Here is a 12061-nt window from a genome sequence, read left to right on the forward strand (position 1 = left end):
AACACTACTGACCCTATCCGCGAATCACGCCACTATTTATTCGTGCCGCGTGAGCGACGCGCAACACGATTGATCCTGCTCACATCACCCGCCCCTGTAGGAGCAAGCAACGCGAGCAAAGGATCAAACACTACTGACCCTATCCGCGAATCACGCCACTATTTATTCATGCCGCGCGAGCGACGCGCAACACGATTGATCCTGCTCACATCACCCGCCCCCGCAGGAGCAAGCAACGCGAGCAAAGGATCAAACACTACTGACCCTATCCGCGAATCACTCCACTATTTATTCATGAGGCGCGAGCGACGCGCAACACGGTTGATCCTGCTCACATCACCCGCCCCCGCAGGAACAAGCGACACGAGCAAAGGATCAAACACTACTGACCCTATCCGCGAATCACGCCACTATTTATTCGTGCCGCGCGAGCGACGCGCAACACGATGTATCCTGCTCACATCACCCGCCCCCGCAGGAGCAAGCGACACGAGCAAAGGATCAAACACTACTGACCCTATCCGCGAATCACTCCACTATTTATTCATGAGGCGCGAGCGACGCGCAACACGGTTGATCCTGCTCACATCACCCGCCCCCGCAGGAACAAGCGACACGAGCAAAGGATCAAACACTACTGACCCTATCCGCGAATCACGCCACTATTTATTCGTGCCGCGCGAGCGACGCGCAACACGATGTATGCTGCTCACATCACCCGCCCCCGCAGGAGCAAGCGACACGAGCAAAGGATCAAACACTACTGACCCTATCCGCGAATCACTCCACTATTTATTCATGACGCGCGAGCGACGCGCAACACGATTGATCCTGCTCACATCACCCGCCCCCGCAGGAGCAAGCAACGCGAGCAAAGGATCAAACACTACTGACCCTATCCGCGAATCACTCCACTATTTATTCATGAGGCGCGAGCGACGCGCAACACGGTTGATCCTGCTCACATCACCCGCCCCCGCAGGAACAAGCGACACGAGCAAAGGATCAAACACTACTGACCCTATCCGCGAATCACGCCACTATTTATTCGTGCCGCGCGAGCGACGCGCAACACGATGTATCCTGCTCACATCACCCGCCCCCGCAGGAGCAAGCGACGCGAGCAAAGGATCAAACACTACTGACCCTATCCGCGAATCACTCCACTATTTATTCATGACGCGCGAGCGACGCGCAACACGATTGATCCTGCTCACATCACCCGCCCCCGCAGGAGCAAGCAACGCGAGCAAAGGATCAAACACTACTGACCCTATCCGCGAATCACGCCACTATTTATTCGTGCCGCGCGAGCGACGCGCAACACGATTGATCCTGCTCACATCACCCGCCCCCGCAGGAGCAAGCAACGCGAGCAAAGGATCAAACACTACTGACCCTATCCGCGAATCACGCCACTATTTATTCGTGCCGCGTGAGCGACGCGCAACACGATTGATCCTGCTCACATCACCCGCCCCTGTAGGAGCAAGCAACGCGAGCAAAGGATCAAACACTACTGACCCTATCCGCGAATCACTCCACTATTTATTCATGAGGCGCGAGCGACGCGCAACACGGTTGATCCTGCTCACATCACCCGCCCCCGCAGGAACAAGCGACACGAGCAAAGGATCAAACACTACTGACCCTATCCGCGAATCACGCCACTATTTATTCGTGCCGCGCGAGCGACGCGCAACACGATGTATCCTGCTCACATCACCCGCCCCCGCAGGAGCAAGCGACGCGAGCAAAGGATCAAACACTACTGACCCTATCCGCGAATCACTCCACTATTTATTCATGACGCGCGAGCGACGCGCAACACGATTGATCCTGCTCACATCACCCGCCCCCGCAGGAGCAAGCAACGCGAGCAAAGGATCAAACACTACTGACCCTATCCGCGAATCACGCCACTATTTATTCGTGCCGCGCGAGCGACGCGCAACACGATTGATCCTGCTCACATCACCCGCCCCCGCAGGAGCAAGCAACGCGAGCAAAGGATCAAACACTACTGACCCTATCCGCGAATCACGCCACTATTTATTCGTGCCGCGTGAGCGACGCGCAACACGATTGATCCTGCTCACATCACCCGCCCCTGTAGGAGCAAGCAACGCGAGCAAAGGATCAAACACTACTGACCCTATCCGCGAATCACTCCACTATTTATTCATGAGGCGCGAGCGACGCGCAACACGGTTGATCCTGCTCACATCACCCGCCCCCGCAGGAACAAGCGACACGAGCAAAGGATCAAACACTACTGACCCTATCCGCGAATCACGCCACTATTTATTCGTGCCGCGCGAGCGACGCGCAACACGATTGATCCTGCTCACATCACCCGCCCCTGTAGGAGCAAGCAACGCGAGCAAAGGATCAAACACTACTGACCCTATCCGCGAATCACGCCACTATTTATTCGTGCCGCGTGAGCGACGCGCAACACGATTGATCCTGCTCACATCACCCGCCCCTGTAGGAGCAAGCAACGCGAGCAAAGGATCAAACACTACTGACCCTATCCGCGAATCACGCCACTATTTATTCGTGCCGCGCGAGCGACGCGCAACACGATGTAGCCTGCTCACATCACCCGCCCCCGCAGGAGCAAGCGACGCGAGCAAAGGATCAAACACTACTGACCCTATCCGCGAATCACTCCACTATTTATTCATGACGCGCGAGCGACGCGCAACACGATTGATCCTGCTCACATCACCCGCCCCCGCAGGAGCAAGCAACGCGAGCAAAGGATCAAACACTACTGACCCTATCCGCGAATCACGCCACTATTTATTCATGCCGCGCGAGCGACGCGCAACACGATTGATCCTGCTCACATCACCCGCCCCCGCAGGAGCAAGCAACGCGAGCAAAGGATCAAACACTACTGACCCTATCCGCGAATCACTCCACTATTTATTCATGAGGCGCGAGCGACGCGCAACACGGTTGATCCTGCTCACATCACCCGCCCCCGCAGGAACAAGCGACACGAGCAAAGGATCAAACACTACTGACCCTATCCGCGAATCACGCCACTATTTATTCGTGCCGCGCGAGCGACGCGCAACACGATGTATCCTGCTCACATCACCCGCCCCCGCAGGAGCAAGCGACACGAGCAAAGGATCAAACACTACTGACCCTATCCGCGAATCACTCCACTATTTATTCATGAGGCGCGAGCGACGCGCAACACGGTTGATCCTGCTCACATCACCCGCCCCCGCAGGAACAAGCGACACGAGCAAAGGATCAAACACTACTGACCCTATCCGCGAATCACGCCACTATTTATTCGTGCCGCGCGAGCGACGCGCAACACGATGTATCCTGCTCACATCACCCGCCCCCGCAGGAGCAAGCGACGCGAGCAAAGGATCAAACACTACTGACCCTATCCGCGAATCACGCCACTATTTATTCGTGCCGCGCGAGCGACGCGCAACACGATTGATCCTGCTCACATCACCCGCCCCTGTAGGAGCAAGCAACGCGAGCAAAGGATCAAACACTACTGACCCTATCCGCGAATCACTCCACTATTTATTCATGACGCGCGAGCGACGCGCAACACGATTGATCCTGCTCACATCACCCGCCCCCGCAGGAGCAAGCAACGCGAGCAAAGGATCAAACACTACTCTGAATACAAGAATACCATCTGCTCTTCATAAAGTAAAAATAAGAGGCATAATATCAACAATCAATAACTGCAAAATATGAGATTGAAGTTTTTTAATTCTAACTGTATTACACCACGTTGTAAAAAGTTTTCAAAAGTGTAATGATTTATTGCGTAGCAATTAAATAATAAAAAATAAATGCAAATCTGCAATCTACTGACGGAAGTTTTGGAACAACCGTAAATGAGGTAACTTGCAACAGGGAGAAACTTGCAACAAATCAACATGTAACCAAATTGAAGTTTCGTTAAATTTTTGAATTGAAGCATTGAGTTAAATTATTATAATTTATGTACCGTTCATTGAACTTAGGTATAAAGCAGAAGATTTTGGCGAGGATTTGAGTATTTTTTCTGTTTTGGTTCGTTTGCTGGAGTTGAAAATCATATGCTCGTTTGATCGTTTGAAAGCAACAGAAAGCTGTTCATGTGAACACACAAATTGTAGAAATATGTCATTCGAAGTATTTGCTATCAGTTACAGTACTTAGTAGTGTACGAAGGGACTTTGTTTAATTTTATTTAAGCACTACAAAATTAAACACTACCGTTGAGGGATAACTGGCACCACCAATTTTAATCTCAAATGCTCGATATTTCTTGCCGTGTGTCATTAGAAACACATGAAAAAGCTAAATTGATCATTTATTTGAACAGTACCTATACACTATATGTTTTGTACCTACCTCAACTAATTAATTACATGTTTGGTACAAAATATTAGAAAAAAAAATTACTTATTTTCGTTAAAACTGTGAATAATTTTGAAAATCTTTATCAAAACTAACTTGCGATCGGACATTGTGAACTTTCTGCATGAAATATGATGATATGTCAAATGACCAACAGTGGCCATTTCACAAATGCTATCAATAGGTCGTATGAATAATCTGAGCAAAAGCTTTTACTTTACTCAAATTTATCTGTCAAATCATTTTCTTGAGCATTTACTCAAGTTGGTATGATAAAACTGAGCATTTGAGCATTTACTTTTCGAACATCCCAATTCGTATGAATAAAGCGTTAAAAGCTGAGTAAATGCTCAGAAAATCCTGAGTCACCTACTGACCATGCTTAGTTGAAAAATTCAAGCATGAAAAATAAATTTATTTATTAAAATGAGCTTCATGACCGTGCGATTAGTGTCGTCAGGCAATTAAGTGCATCGTGTGGGGTGGGTGTGGGTTTCACCGCCCAATTCGGATTGTGGAGATCAATCGCCAAATTCTGCAGGCCGGGAATATAGGGTTCATTCATTTATTTCATAACGCTAAAAATGGCCATTTATGACACCCACCCACCCCCTCGTAACGCTTTTTGTATGAATATTCTACAAATTTTGTATGAGTTGTAACATCATGAGGACACCCACCCACCCCATTTAGCGTTATGAAATTTGTGAATGAGCCCATACGAACGAACCCGTAAGAAAACCAGGTTCTTTTTTCTATGATTCGAAATACCAATTGCCAGGTGGGCTTAGACCCTCCTGGCCCCACCGTATTTACGCCAATGGCCCCAATATAAATTTCTACAGTGATTACTCCAGAGAACTATTCTACCAATTGGGGCCCAGCCGTAGCGGTAAACGCGCAGCTATTCAGCATGACTATGCTGAGGGTCGTGGGTTCGAATCCCGCTGGTTGAGGATCTTTTCGTAAAGGGAATTTTCTCGATTCCCAGGGCATAGAGTATCTTCGTACCTGCCACACGATATACACATGCAAAAATGGTCAATCGGCAAAGAAAGCTTTCAGTTAATAACTGTGGAAGTGCTCATAAGAACACTAATCTGAGAAGCAGGCTTTGTCCCAGTTGGGACGTAACGCCAGAAAGAAGAAGAAGAACTATTCTACCAGGAAGGCACAATTTCTATGCAGATAACACAAACATGTCTTCGGAAGTTCTTTAAAGTATTTCTCTAGGAAGTCCAACAAAAAATTAGTTATTTTGAAGAAATTATTTAGGGTTTATCTATGGAAACTCTTTTGAAAATTTATCCAAAGTTTTTATACATTTTTTCAAGCAATCCTGGAAAGTTCAATTGAAAGTTTTAGAAGTTTGCCTAGAATTAAACCGGCAACTTCAAAAAAATCTTTTGTTAGTAGATTTTATATATTTTTTCCGACAATTACTGGAAAATCTCATAAGTTTTTTTTAGAAATCTATCTAGAATTACTTCAGCAATGTTCCAAGAATTCTTATATGAATATCTCCTACAAATGTCACAGAATTTAAACATTCCTTAGATTTTCCACACTCCTTTTGGAATTACTGGAGGTATCTTCCGAAAAATTATTCAGGAATTCTTGCTGAAATTATATAAGTACCTTCTTAGGTAATTTCTTAAACAATTGCAGAATACACATCATAGGTTATTACATATTAGAAAAAATAAATTACGCATTTTTAGAAGAAGTCCTCAAAATTTCTAAAATCGGTCCTGAGAATATTCATAGAAAAACTGGACAAATATGTATGAAAGCACCTAGAAAAAAAATCGAAATTCTCAAATAATTCTTATTTGAGAAATTATTGATTTTTAGTCGAAATCTTAAGAGTAGTTTACCTAGAACTCTTTGAAAGAATTCTTGTTCTTAAAAAAAACCTCGAATTCCTTCTTTACATATTAATACAAGCAAAGTAATATTACAGCATACATGAACGATAACCGACATTTACAGCATATATGAATAATAATCGGTGGAATTTGCACAAAAATTACTGAGAAAGTTCTAAGAAAAAATTTGGAAAATTAATTTTGAAGTAATTAGTGGTATACATACAGTCAAACCTTCATGAGTCGGTATGTGAAGGGAACATTGACTCATGGAAATATCGAGTAATATAACAGAAATGCTTTGCGAAGCTGTTTGAGATGACCCTCATTTTCTTCTTCTTCTTGGCATTACGATCTCACTGGGACTAAGCCTGCTTCTCAGCTTAGTGCTCGATGAGCCCTTACACAATTATTAACTGAGAACTTTCTTTACCAAGCTGACATTTTCGCATTCGTATATCGTACGGCAGGTACGATGATACTCTATGGCCAGGAAAGTCAAGGGAATTTCCATTCCATTCCATCTTCTCGATCTTGGACCGGCCGGAAATCAAATCCCAACACCTTCAGCATGGCTTTGCAACTCTAACCACTCGGGTATTAAGGAAGGCCCCGGTGACCATCATAGTAATCATGAAATTCTGGTCTTAGAATGGTTGCATGGGTCAATATCGAGTCATTGAACATCGACTCATGGAGGTTTCACTGTAATGGGAAGGCTCTTGTTATTTTAGGCAGTTAGGATTTTTGTTGAACTTCATAAATTTTCCGGGAATTTCCCCTTGCCATCAACATTGGTATTTGGGAAAGTATTTAAAAATCTAAGCATTCAATTAAGTAGCATACATAATTCATTTATTTTTTCACTGGCCATGGTAGATGGGGAATGCGTGCCCTCTATTCCACTCTGGTTACGATGTTACCGAGGGTGGCTGTGGCATTTCAAACCGACAGCATCTCCGTTTGAGCAATGCCGGTGCCTTGTCCTATGGCTTCTCCTCTACTGATTACTAATCCGGTCGTCTATGGCGTGTAGAACTCGCTTATGACAGCCAAATTGTCCGCGAAAGTTTTCGCCAGTTCATTCTGTCCTTCGTGGCTTTACCTTGAGTATTTTGCCCAGCGGAATCAATATTGTTGCTGCTGACGAAATTCTGCCGGTTCAGATTCTGACGCGGATCAACACGTAGGGACTCCGATCGATGTTGTCCTTTGGTGAGCTCAGGTTTGTACTTGAGCACGGTCACCTGCTCTCTCGTAGCTATCTATCCAACGATGAGGGCTGTGCGGGAAAATAATCAAATTATTACCGCTGCAGACGACACAGGATCAGAAATTCATGTACTTATCGACGCATTTCCGGCAGACGTGATGCTGACTGTTTAGTTTAACCAAGTTGTGTGCCTCCATTAGGCGGCAACAAACGACAAAACACGGTTAACATCCTCCGCAAAGGCACTTCTGTTCTCACGGTTTTGTATCGCTGGATTACTTTTAGCATAAGTAACAATCGAGCCAAAACAAAACAAACATTTTGACAGAGTAAAAGCTATGTTCGAATTTCGAACTTACTCTGAGTAAAGTATCGTTTTATTCATATGGTTTTGAGTAAATGCTCAGAGACTTTACTTTGCTGAAATCGGGTTGAGCATGAGCAAGTACTCGGTTTTATTCATACGACCTAATATGTGACATTTTATTTGTAGAAAAAGTTGCACTATTTTGTTAATGGCTTTCCACTTACTATCAAGACTTTTGATTTGCTAAAATTTCCCCATGTGGTCACCCGATACAATACCATTTGTTTTTTTTTTTTCAATAGAATAGGATAAATACTCACAATTCAATCAATAATAGGTCGTATGAATAATCTGAGCAAAAGCTTTTACTTTACTCAAATTTATCTGTCAAATCATTTTCTTGAGCATTTACTCAAGTTGGTATGATAAAACTGAGCATTTGAGCATTTACTTTTCGAACATCCCAATTCGTATGAATAAAGCGTTAAAAGCTGAGTAAATGCTCAGAAAATCCTGAGTCACCTACTGACCATGCTTAGTTGAAAAATTCAAGCATGAAAAATAAATTTATTTATTAAAATGAGCTTCATGACCGTGCGATTAGTGTCGTCAGGCAATTAAGTGCATCGTGTGGGGTGGGTGTGGGTTTCACCGCCCAATTCGGATTGTGGAGATCAATCGCCAAATTCTGCAGGCCGGGAATATAGGGTTCATTCATTTATTTCATAACGCTAAAAATGGCCATTTATGACACCCACCCACCCCCTCGTAACGCTTTTTGTATGAATATTCTACAAATTTTGTATGAGTTGTAACATCATGAGGACACCCACCCACCCCATTTAGCGTTATGAAATTTGTGAATGAGCCCATACGAACGAACCCGTAAGAAAACCAGGTTCTTTTTTCTATGATTCGAAATACCAATTGCCAGGTGGGCTTAGACCCTCCTGGCCCCACCGTATTTACGCCAATGGCCCCAATATAAATTTCTACAGTGATTACTCCAGAGAACTATTCTACCAATTGGGGCCCAGCCGTAGCGGTAAACGCGCAGCTATTCAGCATGACTATGCTGAGGGTCGTGGGTTCGAATCCCGCTGGTTGAGGATCTTTTCGTAAAGGGAATTTTCTCGATTCCCAGGGCATAGAGTATCTTCGTACCTGCCACACGATATACACATGCAAAAATGGTCAATCGGCAAAGAAAGCTTTCAGTTAATAACTGTGGAAGTGCTCATAAGAACACTAATCTGAGAAGCAGGCTTTGTCCCAGTTGGGACGTAACGCCAGAAAGAAGAAGAAGAACTATTCTACCAGGAAGGCACAATTTCTATGCAGATAACACAAACATGTCTTCGGAAGTTCTTTAAAGTATTTCTCTAGGAAGTCCAACAAAAAATTAGTTATTTTGAAGAAATTATTTAGGGTTTATCTATGGAAACTCTTTTGAAAATTTATCCAAAGTTTTTATACATTTTTTCAAGCAATCCTGGAAAGTTCAATTGAAAGTTTTAGAAGTTTGCCTAGAATTAAACCGGCAACTTCAAAAAAATCTTTTGTTAGTAGATTTTATATATTTTTTCCGACAATTACTGGAAAATCTCATAAGTTTTTTTTAGAAATCTATCTAGAATTACTTCAGCAATGTTCCAAGAATTCTTATATGAATATCTCCTACAAATGTCACAGAATTTAAACATTCCTTAGATTTTCCACACTCCTTTTGGAATTACTGGAGGTATCTTCCGAAAAATTATTCAGGAATTCTTGCTGAAATTATATAAGTACCTTCTTAGGTAATTTCTTAAACAATTGCAGAATACACATCATAGGTTATTACATATTAGAAAAAATAAATTACGCATTTTTAGAAGAAGTCCTCAAAATTTCTAAAATCGGTCCTGAGAATATTCATAGAAAAACTGGACAAATATGTATGAAAGCACCTAGAAAAAAAATCGAAATTCTCAAATAATTCTTATTTGAGAAATTATTGATTTTTAGTCGAAATCTTAAGAGTAGTTTACCTAGAACTCTTTGAAAGAATTCTTGTTCTTAAAAAAAACCTCGAATTCCTTCTTTACATATTAATACAAGCAAAGTAATATTACAGCATACATGAACGATAACCGACATTTACAGCATATATGAATAATAATCGGTGGAATTTGCACAAAAATTACTGAGAAAGTTCTAAGAAAAAATTTGGAAAATTAATTTTGAAGTAATTAGTGGTATACATACAGTCAAACCTTCATGAGTCGGTATGTGAAGGGAACATTGACTCATGGAAATATCGAGTAATATAACAGAAATGCTTTGCGAAGCTGTTTGAGATGACCCTCATTTTCTTCTTCTTCTTGGCATTACGATCTCACTGGGACTAAGCCTGTGGGGGGGCTGTGGCATTTCAAACCGACAGCATCTCCGTTTGAGCAATGCCGGTGCCTTGTCCTATGGCTTCTCCTCTACTGATTACTAATCCGGTCGTCTATGGCGTGTAGAACTCGCTTATGACAGCCAAATTGTCCGCGAAAGTTTTCGCCAGTTCATTCTGTCCTTCGTGGCTTTACCTTGAGTATTTTGCCCAGCGGAATCAATATTGTTGCTGCTGACGAAATTCTGCCGGTTCAGATTCTGACGCGGATCAACACGTAGGGACTCCGATCGATGTTGTCCTTTGGTGAGCTCAGGTTTGTACTTGAGCACGGTCACCTGCTCTCTCGTAGCTATCTATCCAACGATGAGGGCTGTGCGGGAAAATAATCAAATTATTACCGCTGCAGACGACACAGGATCAGAAATTCATGTACTTATCGACGCATTTCCGGCAGACGTGATGCTGACTGTTTAGTTTAACCAAGTTGTGTGCCTCCATTAGGCGGCAACAAACGACAAAACACGGTTAACATCCTCCGCAAAGGCACTTCTGTTCTCACGGTTTTGTATCGCTGGATTACTTTTAGCATAAGTAACAATCGAGCCAAAACAAAACAAACATTTTGACAGAGTAAAAGCTATGTTCGAATTTCGAACTTACTCTGAGTAAAGTATCGTTTTATTCATATGGTTTTGAGTAAATGCTCAGAGACTTTACTTTGCTGAAATCGGGTTGAGCATGAGCAAGTACTCGGTTTTATTCATACGACCTAATAAGTAGTTTTCAAGGACTAGGGTACCTTGTTTCTGATCATTGTAATCCCTTTTTTTAGAACGAAGCCACACCTCAAATTTTCAAGAGCACAAGACTTGAGAACCAAACAGCGCTCTGCGTTGAAAATTTATCCTATTGATCACCACCAGCAAGCAAGCAATTTGATTGATTTTCAACGCGAACTGTTGTCAGATTCTCCTGTTTTGTGCACTTGAAAATTCTAAGTTTGGCTTCGTTTTATAATCACCTTAATAGCCCATGACTTTGGCAAATTATGCTAAAGATCTTCTTCTCACGCTGACTTTACATCCCATGTGAAACACGTCCTGTTCTATATCTATTCTGGGCTATATTCACAATAACACTTACGCCTAACGTCAAATATGATTGAAATTTTCATATTCAGTATTATATTGCAGAAATTACGGTAGTTCTGGATTTCTGGGATATCTGGGTCCCCAGGGAAGTGGCCACTATACGACGCATCTTAAACGAAGTTTGTGAAGTTTTCCAAATCTAGTCCAGAAAGGCTTTTATTTGTTCTTTTATTTTATAAATTTTCAACTGTAGTCTAGTTTATGTGGAGATGGCGTTAGTAGTGTTTAAAAAATAAAAAAAATAAAACTTGCATTCGTGTTGTGAGTTGACTTTTTACTTCTCAGAATAACCTTGAAATCATATATGAGTATCTGTCACGCCTGCTGGATGGGTTAAAATAGAAATTTATCACCTTTATTTACTCTCATAAACTAACTAACTTACTCCTTCACTCTTTTTTCACTAAATCACCCATTTTTCAATTTTCTTAGATACGGACAGCTTTGCGTTCCATCCCAAACTATTATATTGGATTCAGGCTTCCGAATTCTCACTCACTCTCACGATAATGGATTTATCCCTCACAGAAATTTTCAGCGATCAGCTGCCTTGCGATTTTATCCGTCCACAAAACAAAGCGAAAATAGATAATTGCACATTTCCGCAGCTGTGAGAAGTTTGTTGTCTCTTTCTCCGATCCATGGAGAATTTTTCAGATCCAGTATCCATCACCACGAGCAGCAGTTTCTTTTATGCACCAAATTACCACCCCTTTCGTCAAGTTGGTGTGGTAGCATGGTTAG

The 12061-nt window shown here is 42.9% G+C and overlaps 1 protein-coding gene and 2 long non-coding RNA genes across 4 annotated transcripts in view; all 3 read right to left on the reverse strand.

Moving 5' to 3' along the window:
- Positions 1 to 12061, reverse strand: part of LOC5563827 (Y+L amino acid transporter 2) — a 36756-nt gene that overhangs the window by 4986 nt on the left and 19709 nt on the right. The window lies entirely within an intron of this gene.
- On the reverse strand, positions 7097 to 7927 carry LOC110677728. Its single transcript, XR_002501157.1, has 2 exons — positions 7609 to 7927; positions 7097 to 7545 (listed from the first exon to the last, which is right to left on the reverse strand). It is a non-coding gene; the product is annotated as an uncharacterized LOC110677728 (long non-coding RNA).
- Positions 10253 to 10924, reverse strand: LOC110677729. The gene is made up of 2 exons (XR_002501158.1): positions 10600 to 10924; positions 10253 to 10536 (listed from the first exon to the last, which is right to left on the reverse strand). It is a non-coding gene; the product is annotated as an uncharacterized LOC110677729 (long non-coding RNA).

Source organism: Aedes aegypti, chromosome 3 (assembly GCF_002204515.2).
Source record: "Aedes aegypti strain LVP_AGWG chromosome 3, AaegL5.0 Primary Assembly, whole genome shotgun sequence".
In the NCBI taxonomy this organism is placed as follows: domain Eukaryota; kingdom Metazoa; phylum Arthropoda; class Insecta; order Diptera; family Culicidae; genus Aedes; species Aedes aegypti.